The sequence below is a fragment of the Myodes glareolus genome, chromosome 2 (genome assembly GCF_982192425.1).
Source record: "Myodes glareolus chromosome 2, mMyoGla1.1, whole genome shotgun sequence".
Taxonomy (NCBI): domain Eukaryota; kingdom Metazoa; phylum Chordata; class Mammalia; order Rodentia; family Cricetidae; genus Myodes; species Myodes glareolus.
Window position 1 is genome coordinate 85,632,205 of NC_142027.1, and position 18,059 is coordinate 85,650,263.

Here is an 18,059-nt window from a genome sequence, read left to right on the forward strand (position 1 = left end):
ATTATTAATAGGAGGGGGGTATTAATTCATCCTTAACAGTGGCTCACTTTGGAGCCTGATCTCAGGCCTTAGGTACCCTCAAACATTAGTTCTGCCCGCATAGTGAATGCCTCATGTTTGAGGAGTTGGTTCATGCGAACCCAGTTTCTGTATAATATTTATACAGAGCCAGGCATGAACAGATTCACATGGCCTTAAGCCAGTGGGCAACTCACCTTGTTGTCTGTTTGTAAAATGAGAATGTTCACAGCACCAGCCGCCGGGGCTGTACCCATAGCACATGCACCCTGCCTGGCACACAGCTGAGACTCTGGCAGTGACAGCTGCTGCTCCGAGGCTGTGCTGCCCCCGCCCCCCCGACTGCCCTCGTACAAGAGGAAACGAGAGTTCCACTCTTCAGTTGCACTGACTAAATACTTTGGACAAAGGAAACACCCAGATTTGGGGGAAGTGATCAACTTTACCTTCAAAGAATATCCAGAATCCTAATTTGCCCAAACACGGAGGCTACCGACATATCCTTCAGTACGGAGATGGGTAAATACGTCATAGCAGGTACAGGCAGCAGAATATTATTTAGCGGAATAAGAAATGAACCACGAAAGCACAAACAAGCATATGAGAATCTTACATGAAGCCAATCTCAAAAGGCCCCATACTGTGCTACTGTTATGAATCGCAATGTAAATATTTGTGTTTTCCAGTGGTCTTAGGTGACGCCTGTGAAAGGGTCATTCCACTCGCGACGATGGGATTCCAACTATTTAGCATTCAGGAAAAGTCCAAATTGTAGCAGGAGTGTGATAAACTGACAGATGGCTTCCTGGGGCAAGGAAGGTGGAAAGCAGAGGATTTTAGCGCAATGGCATTCTAATGGTGGGCATGTGTTGGGGTGCATTACTCCAAAGTCACTGAGCTTTGAGCTGTGGACTCAGAGTGATAAGGACCTGTCAAGGCAAGTTCAAGTATAGCAAATGCACCACTCTGGTGGCAGACAGTGACAGTCTGGGAGGCTGTGCAAGCCTTGGTGAAGGGGGGGCCGATGGGAACGCTTTGTACCCTTCTGCTCAACTTTTGCTGCGAATCTGAAATTGCTCTAAAATTAGCCTATTAAATAAAGACTAACAGCGTAGGAAATAAATCCAAACAATCAACTACTAAATGCTCACATACAAATATTAGCAAGAAACATATCAAAAAAAGAAATGAAAATGAAAACACTGCTTCCTGATTCCCCTACCTCTCAGACTGTCCACTCTGTCATCTTGGTCCAAATCTCTCTCTCTCTCTCTCTCTCTCACACACACACACACACACACACACACACACACAGAGAGAGAGAGAGAGAGAGAGAGAGAGAGAGAGAGAGAGAGAGAGCGAGCAACTGCTCTGTTCACCTAGCTCACTCCATGGTCTTCCCTGCTGGCTCCCTCCTACTGTTCAGCTTATTCTTCATGCTTGTAAACCACATGATTTCTATTGGCCAAAGCCCCCTGATAGGGTCCTAATCCCCACACAGGAAAGCCCAATTTCTTATGCCTTCTTCGGCAATCTGAGCCCCTGATACTCCATCTCCCCTTACCCTGTGTCCCTCTTGGAGTCAGCCCTTACCCTGGTTGTCTCTTCGAAAAGAGCATCTACGCTTGACCATGACTGGCACCTGCCTTCCTCTGGGCTTTCTCCGATAGTCTGTTTTCTCCTAGGGCAGTGATTCTCAACCTATGGGTCGCAACCCCTCTTGGGGGGTGGAATGACCCTTTCATAGGTGTCACCTAAGACCATTGGAAAACACAGATATTTACGTAACGATTCATAATAGTAGCAAAATTAGAGCTAGGAAGTAGAAATGTAATAATTTTATGGTTGGAGTCACCGAAGCATGAGGAACTGTATTAAAGTGAAGGTTGAGAACCACTGCCCTAGGGAGTCTTATCACGACTGCTAGCATGTCCCCAACACATGTCTCCACTCTGCCCTTCTCCATAGCTCTCACTAGCACTCATTCGATTTTGTCTTCCTGCCTACCAGCCTGGAGCCCAACAAAGACAGGAGTCTGACTTTCACTCCAGAGCCCCGAGACAGCTGAGCTATGTGCAGCGTGCTTCTCAGCAGAACCAGGCTTTCAGGGAACCTGGTGCATCCAGTGTCTGGTGGTCATGAGAGGCTGGGCCCGACCCCACTGAACTTCAGCAGGTGCCTGAGGACTCTGTGTCGGAGTTAGCCATGGTGTGGGCAGCACCTGGTTTGAAGCAACCCGTCTCACTTCAGCCTTCTGTCTTCTTCAAGTAACATGCCTTCGTGCAGAAGGAGGAGCCAATACAATAACATTATTCCATGAAGTGCGTATGTCTTAAATCTCTTTGTCACTCAAACACATTGAGCCAGATGGAGTGACAGAAGCCCCAAAGAGCTCAACTCCTCCCTCCCCGAGGCCGTGAGCTGGTGAGGGACAGAGTGAAATAGTAGAAATCACAGTGAGGCAGTCCATGTGTGGTCCGCATCATGTTATCTGCTTCTGGCTCCTGGGACATTAATGATGGATAAAGGGAAGCATTAATACCTGCGATGGCAGAACTTTCCCCTGCCGCCTCAGAGATGCTGACAATGTGGCCACCATTTAATAGGGAGGAGTTCCACACTCCCAGACCCAGTGTGGGGGTTTGAATAACAATGACCCCACAAGCTCACATAGTCGCATGCTTGGTCCCCAGTTTGGAGCTGTTTGGAAGGATTAGGAGATGTAGCCTTGTTGGAGTGGGTTTTTCATTGGAGATGTGTCACTAGTGGTGGCCTTTGAGGTTTCTATAGCCCAGGCCCAATCTCTCTGTCTTCCTGTTTCTTGCTCTCTGACTCTCTCTGTGTCTGTCTGTTTGTCTGTCTGTCAGTCTATCTGGCTGTTTGTCTGGCAGTTGTGTGTTTGTGTGTGTGTGTGTGTGTGTGTGTGTGTGTGTGAGAGAGAGAGAGAGAGAGAGAGAGAGAGAGAGAGAGAGAGAGAGAGAGAATCTGTCTGCCTGTCTCCCCCATCCTGCGGATCAGGATGTAACACTCTCAGCTACTACTCCAGTATCATGCCTTCCTGTGTGCCTCTATGCTCCCCTCCATAGTAATGGACTAACTCTCTGAAACTGTAAGCCAGCCCCAGCTACACGCTTTCTGTTATAAGAGTTGCCTTGTTCATGGTGTCTCTTCACAGCAATGGAACACTGATTAAGACACCCTGTTTATTAGAATTCCAATCAGCTGCCTCGATGGTCACTAAAAAGGCCTTCTCTGTTCTCCTTGAGATGAACCAGATTAAATGATGTTGAAATAACGTCTTCAGTTCAATGTTGGCTCTCACACATCTGCATCCCAACTCATTAAAAGTCTTATTTATGAGCTAATCATCTCCTATTAAAATTAAATGGCATAAAACTTGAGTTAGCTCAATTGAATTCACAGTCTTCCCTAGTATATTCATCCGGTTCTCAGAGAAGTCCCGAGAGGCCCATCTTGGTCTCATTAGATAAGACACATTCAGTTCCAGTCTCCCATCCGCAGCTGTAAAGTGACCACAGGCATGGAGCAAGTGATGGCCCCAGGCTCTCACACTGCATCTGTGAACTGAGAAAGAGATGCATGGGGCGGGGGCACCAGCTTCACAAGATGTAATTTAAGATGAAATTAATGGATGCAGGACTGAGGCGATAACTCAGCTGATGAAGTGCTTGCCACAGGAGCAAGACGACCTAAATTCACTGGTTGCCCCCTAGGGAGGGATGCCAAGACCCTATTGCTGAGGACACCACACACTCTGGTTACAGAGTATAGAGAACTCACATTCCAACAGGAAACCCCCTCTCTGCTGACTGTATTTATAGTGGTGGAAGCTATAGGTTGCTTTAGGCTATGTCACCGTCTGAGATGAGTTCCACAGGACTTTGTGTGGGGGTACTAAGTGGGACCAATACCGGTGAGGGCCTGGAGAGGCACCACTGGCCAGAGAGGAGGCCAGCCAAGGGCTGGTAGTTTCAAAGCCTCTGCCACTCCCTGAGAAGTTCTGGGATGGTTTGGGATCACCCTAAACTGAGGTGAGAAGAGAGGAGCTGGGCATCTCATTTCCTATCCACCATCTTTTGGATGTGGGCCTCCTACTCCATCTCTGGAGAAGGAACCCAGAGAGGAACTTAGGTAGGAACTACTGGTGACCCACCACTGGAACAGCTGTCTGGGTACATCCTACCCCAGAGGGTACGTGCTATCTGCTCGCTCCAGAAAGGTGAGCTTTCAAGAAGGCTGACATGCTACCGTGTACACTTGCATGTTCCTAGAGCCTGGGACAGTGTGGGCTTTGTGCTACTCAATCAAAGACAGTTTAGACTGCAGTTAATTAGATCATTTTCAGAATAAGGCAGGTGGGCTTGAGATGCAAACTCTCACTGAGCTATTGCCGTACTTTTAAGGAATGGAACATAAAAAATAACAGAAAATTTGAGATATACATACACATTAACTTATTTTGAGACAGTATCTCACCATGTGTATTAACCAGCGAAGACTGCTCAGACATGGGTTTAAGCCAATAGAAAGTCTTTATTAGCTGGTCCGTGACTACAATGGGTGTTCAGGATCCCAGTGTAGCCTGAGTCTTTCTCAACATGAGCTTTAAGCACATGTTCCGGGTTGACATACTTCAATTAACAAGAACGGTAGCTGGAAGCAGAACTAAAGAGATTAAAAAGCAAGGTTAGCACATTTAGAGACTTTTCCAGAACTATATGGACTTCGATGGATCATGTGTTTATTTTCGTTTTGGCAGGTAGTACTGACTATGTGCTGAGTTTTATAGCCTGAATGGAACTTCCATCATGGAGTCAGCTGTGCTAAGACCTGGGGGTTTGTGACATGTAGCCCTGGCTGGGATGGAGCTTGCTTTGTAAACCAGGCTGGCCTCAAACCCAAAAAGATCTGCTTGCCTCTGCCTCCCAAGTGCTGGGATTAAAGGTGTCCATCACCACCACTGTGTGTGTGTGTGTGTGTGTGTGTATGTGTGTGTGTGTGTGTATACACACAAAATTTTAATGCATTTAAATTTTTAAATGTACTTTAACACAGGAAACATAAAGTTCTACGTATTTGTAGTGCTCCATATGATCTTTCAATATGTTTAACTAAGGTAAACTCATCTACTAAAATATTTTAAATTTCTGTGTTGGAACATTCAAAATCTCTCTTGAAACATTATATATATGCACTTTTTGAGACAAGGTCTTACTCTGTAACTCTGGCTAGCCTAAAACTCACTATGTAGACCAGGTTGGCCTTGAACTCACACAGATCCACTTCCCTCTGCCTCGTGAGTACTGATTAAAGATAAAGACTATGTATACAGCCACTTCCTGTTAAAGGTACATGTTTTTTCATTTTAAAAAGTTATTATTCTATCTTACGTATATGAGTGTTTGCCTGCATGAATGTTGACATTCTACCTCAATGCCTGGTACCCACAGAGACTGGAAGATAGCATCATATCCCCTGGGACTGGAATTGCAGGTGGTTGTGAGGCATCATGCAAGTGCGGAGAACTGAACCTGGTTCCTCTTCAGGAACAGTGGGAGCCCTTAATTGATGAGCCATCTCTCCAGTCCCTGAAGCTGCGTTTTTAATAACAGTATTTTGATAGTTTTTGCTATTCTCAAAGATTTCGTGTAAGGGATTACACTGTCTTAGGACAGTGGCTCTCACCCAGATGCCCAGGGCCACAGACTCTGTTTTTTTTTTTTTTCTTTTGTACTGGGGTACAGCTGAAATTGAGAATCTCCATAGTCAAAGCTGGCAGGGTTGTGGTGACTCGCTTTGATACAGCAGGGATGTATCCGGCAAATGGCTTCCCACACTGCGAGGCGTCATGACTTGCCTCCCACACTGTGGAAGCAGGCGCTGTGACAAGCATCATTCACGGGACTGAGAAACCAGCGCATGTGGCCCGTGGAGATAAATCTGGTCATCATGGAATAGCCATTGGCAGCATCTGTGAGCAAAGTTTATTTGAAAGGGTGTCTGCTTTTATTCATCAACAAGACAGAGGAGAAAGCATCCACATAAAACCCATTGCGCCTGCTTCTCTAAAAGATCCCATGCCCTGTCTTCCCCAGCTAAGACTCATTCATCTTCCCTCTTTCAAAGTTGTCACCATTGCAAGTTCAGAAGGTTCGCACGTGAAAATGACGGTGCCAGAACGGACTGAAGGTTTACTCAGCTGAGGTAATGGATTCCATTTTTCTTCCTTCCTGGGCTTCTCAGCTTAAGTTATGCTCTGATGTTCCATTGTTCTGCTCTATTGTTAGAACTTAGAACACTCTTGAAAGCTACAAGTCAAAAAGTCACTCTTCCTACGTGGGAATTTGGTGGCTGAAACAGCATAAAATTTCCCACTGTGGCATTTTTGTTTTAGGCCTGTGCTTGTTTGTTGGGGGAGGGGGCGAGCATGCGCACGTGTGTAGGAGTGCATGCATGGAGGTCAGAGGTCAACCTCGGGTACTTTTCATCAGATGTTGTGCACCTTTTTCCTTTGAGGCGGGGTCTCTCACTTTGCCTTGAACTCACCTATCAGGAGAGACTGGATAGATAGGAAACTCCAGAGACCCACTTGTCTCTGCCTCCCAGCACCAAGATCTCAAGCATATGGTACTATATCCAGCATTTTTTAAAGTGAGTGTCAGGATTGAACTTGGGTCCTCAGGTTTGCACAGTAGACACTTTACCAACGCCTATGATGGGTGGTTCAGGCTGGTGAGCAGCTGTGGCCATCACCCACCTCCCAGGCCCTTTTACCTTTCCAAATTGCAATACCATGCTCATTTACCCAGAAGTCCACACTTCCTCATTTCTCATTCTCAGGCCTCCTGCAACCAGCAGCCTCCTTCTGCTCTATGAATTTGACTGCTATAGAACCTTCATGTAAAGGTAACAAGACAGAAGCTGTCCTTTTGTGCTTGCCGTATTTCACTGAGCTTGATGTCCTTTCCAGACTGCATCAATTCTTTACTTTTTATGAGTGGATAGATATTACACACACATATATCACACATTTATTGTGTTTAAACTGTTTTTATTTCATTTTATGCGTATGGATGTTTTGCCTTCGTATATGTATGTTCCCCATGTACACCTCTAATACATGTCTGATGCCCAAGGATGTCAGAAGAGGTCATTAGCTTCCCTGGAACTAGAGTTACTGATGGTCATCAGCCCCCACGTGGGTGCTGGGAACTGAACTCGGCTCCTCTGCGCCAGCCAGCACTCTTCACCCCTGAGCCATCTTTCCAACCCCACAATCATCTTAACTATTATGAGGTCTGCGTGCCAGTTGTGTTGAGGACGTTCATTCTGTCTTGTCATCATCACCACCTCCTACCTCTGGAACCCATTTCATTTTCCCACACTGAGAATTTGCACGGAATAAATGCCAACTTCTCTTTCTTACTTTCTTCCCTGGTCCCCCCACTAATCTCCATCCTTCTTTCTGCCCTGTGATGGTGACTCATCTGGATACTTCTGGAAGTGGAATCTTGTAGTATTATCCTTCTGTGGCCGGCTTATCTCACTTAGTGTAAAGTCCTCTTGACTCATGCACAGTATAACACTCACACACGCCAGGATTTCCTTCTACGAAGCGTAGTAACATTCGGTCGGTTGTCTACATAGCCATTTTGCTTTTCTGTTCATTCCTCAGTGGACACTGGGTTTCTTCTACATTTAGCTATTGCCAACACAGCTGCTATGTTTCAATAAGATAGACGTGCAAATAAGAACAACCATTCTTGAGTAAACTCCATGAGGCATGGAGCAGTGGCCACAACCTGGGCCCCGGGAGAGCCGTGAGGTCAGCACGCGCAGGGTATAAAGTGCCCTCAGATCCCTGTTCGAAGCATCTATTAGATTCTGCTGGATCCTGTTCTTAAAATTTTATTTCTTGGCGTGACCAACTGCGTGTAACGCCATGCTATTTCAGAAAGTCATCTGTCACTAGAAAGCATTTCTTGGATCATTCTTGTGAGATTCGTTGCCTAGGAACCATTTGATAATCCTCATTGATTTAGCTGATGAGGGAAGGATGAGGGAGTCACTCGTTGTTTAAAACATCCATTTTTGTCCTTGAAGCTCAAGTGGCCTCCCTTCCCCTCCCCACATAGATTGCTCAGATTTGGAGAGTCTGCAGAGCTGTGCAAGACACTAATTTGCTTTAAGAAATTGAAAACATGAGTTTAGACCACATTTCTCTAAGCCTGTTTGTTCTCTTTGCATGAAGGGAATTGTAGCTTTGTGACCTGAGAATAATTATTCTGACAGTTATACTAGAGATGTATAAGGATAACATTTGAGTCAGAATTGGGACACGGCTCTGATCTCAGACCAATAACATGAACAAAGGGAGAAAGATGCACTGTTGGCTGGCATTGGATGGGTTAAGGAAGTGATAGAACCAGCCCACACCCCGTGCGCTATGATTCCAGGGTCTAAGACCTGGTGAGGTATTTGCCTTCTTTCTGATGTCTTGGCAAATTAGGATCTTAATTCATTGCACTTGGGGTGTCTATTCATACCCCTTGCTGCAGAAAAGGCAACGAGTTTAATTATAGAGTACTGTCTTAGACTGTCCCCAAGGAGAGGGCTAAATAAAACGCACCTGTACTGCACTGTCTTGTGAATTCTCTGGAATCTGAAATAACAACTAGCCTCGAGGTTGTGCAGATGACCGTAGATCTGTCCACTCAAGAGGCTGAGAAAAATAGCCACCGCCGATGCCTAGTGATGGCAGGGCCAGGTTGCCTCTGTACAGTCTGCATGGCTCTTTCCCAGAAGATGAAGGGGTCTAGTCCTAATTAGCTATCTGGTGCTCTTGCTCTCCAGATGGATGAGGGCACAGGGCACGGGTCATTAGAAGTAAAGAAAATCAGGCTGTAAAGGTGCTGAGAAAGAAGATTTAAAAACAGCAATTCTTGACCTGTGGCCGCCGTCCCCTTGGCAAACCTCTCACTCCAAAAATATTTACGTTACAGTTCAAACCAGCAGTAAAAGGGCAGTTAGGAGGTCGCAATGAAAATAATTTTGTGGTTGGTGGTCAAGAAAACACGAGGAACTGTATTAAAGGGTCTTGGTGTTAAGAAGATTGATAACCACTGGTTTAAGACAATCTGTTGGCTCACGATTTTGGAGGTCGCCATCTATGACTGCCTGGCTCCATTGTTTCCTGGGCCATGATAAGGCAGACTATTTTGGTGGGAGGGTATGGAGAAACAGAGTGGCATAAATCACGGCGATCAGAAAGTGGGGGACTGGTGGGAACAGGGTTGATCCTTCCGGGTACAACTCCAGGGACCTACTCCATCCATCTGGGTCCCAGCCCCTGCTCTCCACCACCTCTCAAGAATGCTGCTGCATTGTGAGTCCCTCAGAGGATTAGCCCAGTGATGAAGTCAGAGTCACATCTCTAAAGCCTCACCCTAAACACGACCAAGCCTTCAGCTCACGCGCCCTTAGTGGGACACTTCCTAATCAAATGATGGAAACACATTTGTTTTCTCCCCACACTGTAATTCTAGGAATGTTTGTTTATCTTTAGGGCCCAAATTTTCCATATCTCGGCCAACAGATAGCAGATGCCCAACTTGTGCTTGTTAAATGCGAGGAGCCAGACGTCCCTTCAAAAGACCCGAACACAGCAATATCATTCTCCATAATTAAATTAGATTTTAATCAGTAACTACTTGTGGTCATCAAATTCTTCCTCTGTGACTTTTTTTAAAATGCTTTAGCAACCTGCGCAGTTGTCTTAACCTGCCAGCCTGTTTCACGAATCTGGATGTGAGACTTGAAGGCCTTGTAACAGCTTTCAGGGTTGGGAAAATGTCCGTGGCTCTGTGCTTCTTCTCTGGTGGTGACATGAGCAAACATCTCTCATCATAGATAGGGAACAGGTGACCGACGAAAGAAGCTATTCAGCCCATGCCTAGCCTGGGGAACAGTGAGTTTATTGGGATTACTTACAGGAGCGTGGGTGCAGGGCTCCTTACTGGGATACAAGGAGCCCGGCATAAAGGTGCCTTTGGTCCTAGCACTTGGGAGGCAGAGGCAGATGGGCTGCTATAGTGAATTCCAGGACAGCCAGGGCTATAAAGAGACAGCCTGTCTCAAAACAAGCAAACAAGCTTATTTTTTTTAAATTATTTTTTATGGTTTATTTAACTTTTTTTATTTTATTTGCATTGGTGTGAAGGTATCAGATCCCTTGCAACTGGATCTTCAGACAGCAGTGAGCTGCCATGTGGGTGCTAGGAATTGAGCCCGGGTCCTCTGGAAGAGCAGTCAGTGCTCTTAACTACTAGCCATCTCTTCAGCCCCGCAAACAAGCTTATAAAGAAGATGGCAGGTGGCTCAGCTGCAGATGCTAGGGTGACGACTCACAAAAGTTGCATCCTAGGACTTCCCTGCATGCGTTTCGGGCAGCTCAGCCAGCCCAGACTCCTCTCCTCAGCAAGTGCTACTGTTTCTAGAGCCTCCCTCTGGGAGGGGGTTTGTCACAGTCACTGTTCTACTGCTGTAAAGAGACCTCCACCAAGGCAACTCTTATAAAGGAAAGCATCTCATTGGGGCTGGCTTATGCTTCGTTATCATCCTAGTGGGGAACATAGCAGCACATAGGCTGATATGGTGCTGCAAAAGTAGCTAAGAGCTCTATATTCAGATATGCAAGCAGTAGGAAGAAAGCGACCCTGGGCCCCTCGTGGGCTTTTAAAACCTCAAAGCCCACCCCCCAGTGACACACTTCCTCCAACAAGGCCACCCCTCCTAATCCTTCTCAAGTAGTGCCACTCCCTGATGACTAAGCACTTAAATATATAAGCCTGTGGGAGGCCATTCTTACACAAACTACCATGGGGCTTAAGATTCTTGTGAGTTTCAGAAACTTCCTGAGCCACCTTAGCTTTGTTTGCTCCCTGAAACTTGTGAGTTTGGTTTGCTTCTTGAATCCTTTAAGCCTCCTTCCTGGAGGGAATATTTAAATTCAGAGGAAGTTATTTGGCCCGCGGCCTCAGTTGAATTGCTTTCTTTTGTGGTTTCACAGTGGATTTGCCCGGCTACACAACCTGACTGACCTGTTATTTCAAGCTCTTGCCACTGGGCTCTGGCCCATCTCTGCCCCAGAGCTGATTCTGGTCACTCATGCAATTGCCAGATTACAGCGAAACTGCAGCTTTGGAAGCTTCCAGCTCTGCCTCTGTTTAGCCCATTTAATCTGGGCTCCAATTTGGTGCATTTTTTAATCCAGAAATTTGTCCTTTTGGGTGATCCTTTGAATGAGTTCCAGTACTGCCCACTCAATGGACTTGTTACCCCGAGACCTCAGGCAAGCGGTCAAAATGTACAACCTCACAGTGTGGGCTTTTAGTTGGACTCCAACAGGTGCTGACTTCCAGCTCAGTCATAGAAAGTGTTGCTCCAGGCTATGGACCCTGCAACAACTCCTTCCTGAAACACACACATTCTCTGGTCCTCACACCTGGCTCAACTCATTTTATCCCTGTGCTCAGTTTAGACTATGTTTCCTTCTGGGAGCCTCCTTGGGCTCCATTAACCTGAACAAGTCTCCACCCTTCTGATTTCCCAGCATCCTTCAGGTGATGAGGTCAGGAGCTAAACTACAGCGACAGCATCGACTCCAGCAGCATGCCCAGGACCTCCGATAACGTCTGAGATGGAAGAAATGTCACCTTTTAACATCAAGAATGCTGACAATGTATATCTGGGCTTTGTTTCCACATCAATTTCAATAGAATCTGTAAAAAGCTTTGACTCTGTTGCTGTTGAAAATTAGGGAGCATGTCTCTTCGAGGCATCCAAAAAAAAAAAAAAAAAAAGTAAGCATCGTCAGGGTGTGCAGGAATACAACGGCATGGCAATTCTATTCCTCCTGCCTCTGAGGAGCGTTGGTTTTATTTTCAGTGCCGCATGTTGAGCTTCTCCAGAAATTCGATTTAAAAATCTGCGTCTGCAGCATTGAGCGCGCTACTGGATTAAACACAGGCGTCTGCTCTCCAGAACCCAGCTTCTGTTTCACATGAAGTTGTGTTTTTGTTTCAGTTACGATGCTGTGTCTGGGTCGCAGGCGTCTAATCTATCTCACCACCTGTGAGACGGCAGGTACCGAGCGTGAGTCCGTGTGTAGAGATGGGGAGGTGCCAGATGACTAAGATCCGGAACAGCCACCATCGCCCTCCAGGTCATTGCGTGAATAACGTAATAAAACAGAAAGAGGGACTGGAAAAGACACAAATACGAAGGAGGAGGCACTGGGCACAGGAAGTGAAGCCAGGGTGCAGCTCGCTGTTCTGGGGCTGACTCTCGGTTCCATCCCGTCTCATACCGGCGCCTGGACCGTCTCTGGCTAGTGACTTCTTCTCCATCTTAACCTATGAACACCTCTCCTTTCTCATGGCATTTCCGCAGCCCGTGTGAATTACCCACGTCCGTCCTCCCGCAATCTACCTAACTCCCATCTTAGAGACCTCCACCCTGAACTCTAAATGGCACTCTATTGTGGAGGTTTCACTAACACCTGTTGTGCCCCACCCCCACTTCCACCCCATGCATTGCACATGTCCCTGTTAAAAGAGAAAATGACAACAAATAACGATAAAGCAGGAATTGATTGACTGAATTAGCTTGTAACTCTGGAAACCAGTAAGAATTCAGGCGGAAATGGATTTGAATGCTCACCTGGGTGTGTTATAATGTGGAGTCAGGGGAAAGGGGGTGACATGCAGAAACTGGGGATGGGATAGGCATAGTCAGGTTGCTTAGACCTTGCGTCTGTCACCGCAGATTGTAAACAGTTGGGTGCTTTCTCTACCAGGGCAGGTTCCGCTGTTCACGCCCGCGGTGGAATCTCCGGCCAGACTTAAACTTTCAGCTCCAGCTTTAGACACTCGTTCTGTGTCTGTGTAGAAGCCCCTGACAAACACCCATACACCTCATCTTTATGATCCCAAACCTCCCCAGAGTAGGCTTTCCTACCCTCAAATATTCCCAGGTAAACGTCATTGTTAGTGTAAACCCTGTAGGACTAAGTGAGACAACCAAGTAGAAGGACATCTTGACTATGGCCACGCAGTCAGCTTGTCACTAATGGGTCTCAGGATGTGTCATCCCAAATATGACACCTGGCATGGAGGCAGCCTCAGGCATGGGGAGGGGTTCACTCTCACCTTCCTTCCGCCCATGAAGGGGTCCTCTGAACTGACCTTCCTCTTAGATGAGTTGCCCTCTCTTTACCCAGGGAAAGGGCCAGGCTTGGGCTTGAAGATGCAGCGCTGCAGGGGAGACTGAACGAGATGAGGAGATGAGTGTGCCGTGTGCCCAAGTATAACGAGCAGCACACCAGGACCCCCTTTGTTCCATAGCACCTCTCTATAACTATCCACTCTTCATCCAACGGGGTGTGAAGACACACAAGTTCCCTGTTTCCTCTAGACCCCCAATCCCCACCAGTGAGGCCCCAGGATCTACCTCTCTGTGCCACCCCAGTGCCGGGGTTAGTTGCATCTGAACTCTGGTCCTCATGTGTGCACAGCAAGCATTTGGCTCGGCTCACCATCTCCCCCTCCCAGCCCGTTTCTTGAAGCCTCCATTTCCGAAGGACCCACACCACTGTTAGGGTTCAGAAAATAATACACCCAAATTATGGTGCACTGCCAGGCTTAGCTGAAGCAGCCTCAAGGACACCCCTCTCTCCTTTCCCAGTCCTCTTTCTCTCCACTTCCCTTGTCTACCTAAAGAACACATCCACCAACTGTCTTTTGACTGAAAGCTCATTAATCCGGGAAGATCAAGCCAATATTACAGAGAAACTCAAAATGCAGCACTTCAGAGCCTAGGGACCTTTGTTCCAGGACACTCAAATCTCATTGGATATGTCCCCCCCAAATTACACACATACACACACACACACACACACAATTAAATATATATACAAATACAATTTATATTTATTTATATAAATATATGTGTATGTATATATAGATATATAGATATCTATAGGTATATAGATATATAGATATCTATAGGTATATAGATATATAGATATCTATATATATATACACACATACACATATATGTAATTTACTACTCTTCCAAACTCATTCACAGGACCCACCCAACCCATCCTCTCTCCCCCGCAGGGTCTCTAAGCCACACCCACCCAGCTCTCCTTTGCCCTCTGACTTGCACGGCCCCTAAGCACATGTTCCAGGTACTGGTTTTTCTGCCTTTGTCCCTATCCATCTCTTGACACTTGATTTTGGCAGACTGCAAAAGGAAAATCTGAACTTGTACTACCTCAGACCTGTAGTAAGCAAAGGCACCGGTGTCTGTCCTGTCAGCCGTTCATTAGGGGCCTTCCTCTGCCAGCCAGTGAGGGCTGAGCGACAAATAAAGCTCTCCTTACCTAGGTAGCTGAGGAAAGCAGAAGCCACGGCTCTTGGGTGCTGTGTCCGCGCCTCTTTGAAAGCCTCTCGGTAGCTACGTCTGTGCGGTCGTTAGTGCATTCCTGTGTAAAGAAGACTGACTAGAAAGAAAGGTAAGCCACCTAAAATTTGTCCGAATAAAAATTATGTGGCCTGCTTAGCGTTTTGTCAGCGTGACATAAACTAGAGTCGACAGAGAGGAGGGAACCTCAACTGAGAAAATGCCTCCAGAAGATTGGCCTGTGGGCAAGTCTGTGGGACCTTCTCTTGATAAAAGATGGATGTGGGAGGGCCCAGCTCACTGCGGGCGGTGCCACCCATGGACAGGTGGTACTGGGCACTCTAACAAGGCAGGAGGAGCGAGCCATGGGGAGCAAGCCAATGAGAAGAGGCCTCAGTTCCTGCCTCCGGGTTCCTGACCCAACTTCCCTCAGTGATGGCCTACAACTGTAGGCTGAAGTTAAACCTCTTCCTCCCCGTGTTGTTTTTGGTCATGGTGTTCCTCACAGCGACAGAAAGCAAAATAAAACAGGCACCGAATCAATGCATCTGTGGTCAGAGTGACCCAGTGCAAGTATGTAACATACTTTGTGCGACTGTCCTGCACCAGAAGAGGGGATTAAGACATCGACTGCAGGTCTAGTTTCCACTCAATTTGCCCCCAACATCTCCCTCATTGTTGATCATGTGACCCTCACGTGGGTGTCTGGGACCCAGTTCTCCAGCGCAGGAGATGCCAATGTGTGTCCTTTATCACGCACACAAATGGTTTTGGAGAACAGGGTGCTGTCACCTTCACCTAAAGCTCTCTTTTCCTACCTAAGAATAAATCAGAGAGCAATTCAGGTTCAGGGAAGAAATATAACACCTTAGCTGATCCCTTCTCGGGAGCAGCAGTATGGTCTGATAACAGCCAGTGTTTGTCAGGAGTCTCGGGCAAGTCTGGTCTTGTGCAACTATTTATAGAAGAAGCTGCCAGGTGTGTATCTAATGCCCAAGGGGTCTGCCGGGCTAGAGCAAGCCCAAGAGAAAGAGGCCTGCAGGGACCGTGGTTGCCAGTGGACAGTTGGGGCCGCAGCTGGGCCCCTGGCTCCACCTTGTCCCTCGCCCTGGCTCTGTGAACTTGCTTGCTCCACACTGAGCCTTGGGAACATTCAAAATCAAGCCGGGAAGATCAGTTTCCCCAAATGTAGTCAGCTGGAGAAGTACGGGATGGTGCCTCTGCATTGGCCTAAAGCCCTGGGACCCTATCCAGCGCTGAGACCCAGTCCATCACTGAGGCCCTGTCCAGTGCTGAGGTGCTACACAATGCTGAGGCCCTAGCCACCTCCTACCCTTCAACAGGACATTGGTTCCTGGCCCCTTCTCGTACCTTCTGCTCCCTGGCGTCTATGAGGAGAGCGGCTGTGCTCTGCCCCCCACCCCATGCCACAACACTGGGCTCTGCCCTAGGCCCCAAGGCAACAGAGCCAAACGACCACTTCTGACAGCCAGGATAAGTCCGATCCATTTACAAGTTGACTATCTTAGAAGGGCCCAGTGCACTGAAGGTGGGGCCACCACTGGGCAGGAGGTACCGAAGGGTTTAAGGAAACAGCCATGGGGAGCAGCCAGTAAACACAACTCCTCCATGGTCTCTGCTTCAGTTACTGCCTTGGTTTCTCTCCGTCAGGGACTGTGATGGAAGTGGAAGCCCTTCCTCTCCAAGTTGTTTTTGATCATGGTATTTATGCCAGCAGAGAGCAAGCTAGCACAGCCGTGAACCAATATCAAGAATCTGATTTGTGAACCTGGAGTTCCCTTGGGGTTGGGGGAGCAGAACAAAAAAGTTGGAATATTTTTTAAATGGCCCAAATAAGCACTTAAACACAAAAGAAACTTAAAATTTCACAAATAAAAAAAAAAATCTTAACATATTCCAAGAGAGAAAAGAAAGAAGAAAGAAAAAGGAAATGAAGGCAAGGCACATCTTCGTGCAGATGCTTAAAACAAAGGATCAAGGCAAAACCTTGGAACCGCTGGAAGAGAAAGCCATTGGCTACAGAGGAACTAAAGCGGCAGATCTCCCCATAGAAGCCGCGCACATCCGAAGACTGCGGAGTGACATCATTAAAAACCCCCGCAAAGAGCCGGGCGGTGGTGGTGCACACCCCAGCACTCAGGAGGCAGAGGCAGGCAGATCTCTGTGAGTTCAAGGCCAGCCTGGTTACAAGAGCTAGTTCCAGGACAGGTTCCAAAGCCACAGAAAAACCCTGTCTCAAACAAACAAACAAAAAAACAACAACCAAAAAAAAACTGCAAAGAAAGTGATCAGGCGAAATCCTGTATTCAACAAAACCATTTTCAAACAATGAAAGCAGAACAAAGATCCCCCCCCCCACACACACACACAAATTAAAGAACACAACAGCAGCAGTCTGGCATTGCAGTAGTGAAGGACATTTGTGGGGAGGGCTTTCTATTTTTCAGTCCAGAAGTTTCCACAAGAGAACACAGAAGAGAGGAAATACAGACGTTGGACAAATGGCAAATACATTTTTCCTTCACTTTTCAAATACCAAATGTCTTTTTGTTTTATAGTTTCTTCTATTTATCACATGTGCGTGTGTGTGCACATGTGCATGTGTACGTTTGTGCCCATATGAGTGGGCCCACAAATGTGCCACACAGAGGCCATTTTTGCTGGAGTTAGTACTCTCCTTCCATTATGTAGAACTTGGTGATCAAACTCAAACTGTCAGGTCAGGCTTGGTGGTTATGCCTTTTCCTGCTCAGTTATTTCTCTAGCCATCAAATATCTCTTCGAAAAACTGGAAAATTATCAGTTTCAAGTGAAGTACTAGCAATGTATTGTGGGGTTTATAACATAAATAGAAGTAAAGTTTATGTCAATAACAGCACAAAAACCAGGAGAGATAAAATGCAAAAACACTATCATAATATTCTGAAGTAATACCAAAAATTATATAGCCTTACTTGAAGCTGGACCAAGATAAATTTTAAAAATGTGTATTGTAAAGCCTGGATCGACTGTGAAAACATAGCCAAGAGCTCTAGGTATAAACTAAAAGCAGAGATGGACTGATTAGGGTGTAGTCAGGCTTGCAACATCAGTACCCAGAATCCACTTTTTTAATGAAGTAAGTAGGGAAGATGCAGACCTTGGACCTACCCAGCCATAGCCCAGTAATGGACTGTACCTGCGCATTATGCGAATATACAATAATAACTCATAATGAAACAATTTTAAAAGGCTTACTACTAGTCCATTTGTGCATTACTGTCTTCATCTCCCACGAATTGTGAGACCATTTTTAAAAGCTAAAGCATACACTTTAAAATTAAGAGCAGGGTAGTAACGGCCAACGGCTTAACGATGCAGTCAAGTTGCCCATAGGTTTCTGAAATCAAAGCAAAAACATTGGTTCTGTTTCCAAACCCAAAGAAAAATAAGAAATGCCCAGAATAAAGAAGGCAATCATTGCCTGGGATGTGGAAGGCCCTGGGTCTAAAACAGAAAAAAAGAAAAGAAAGGAAAGGAAGGAAGGGGGAAGA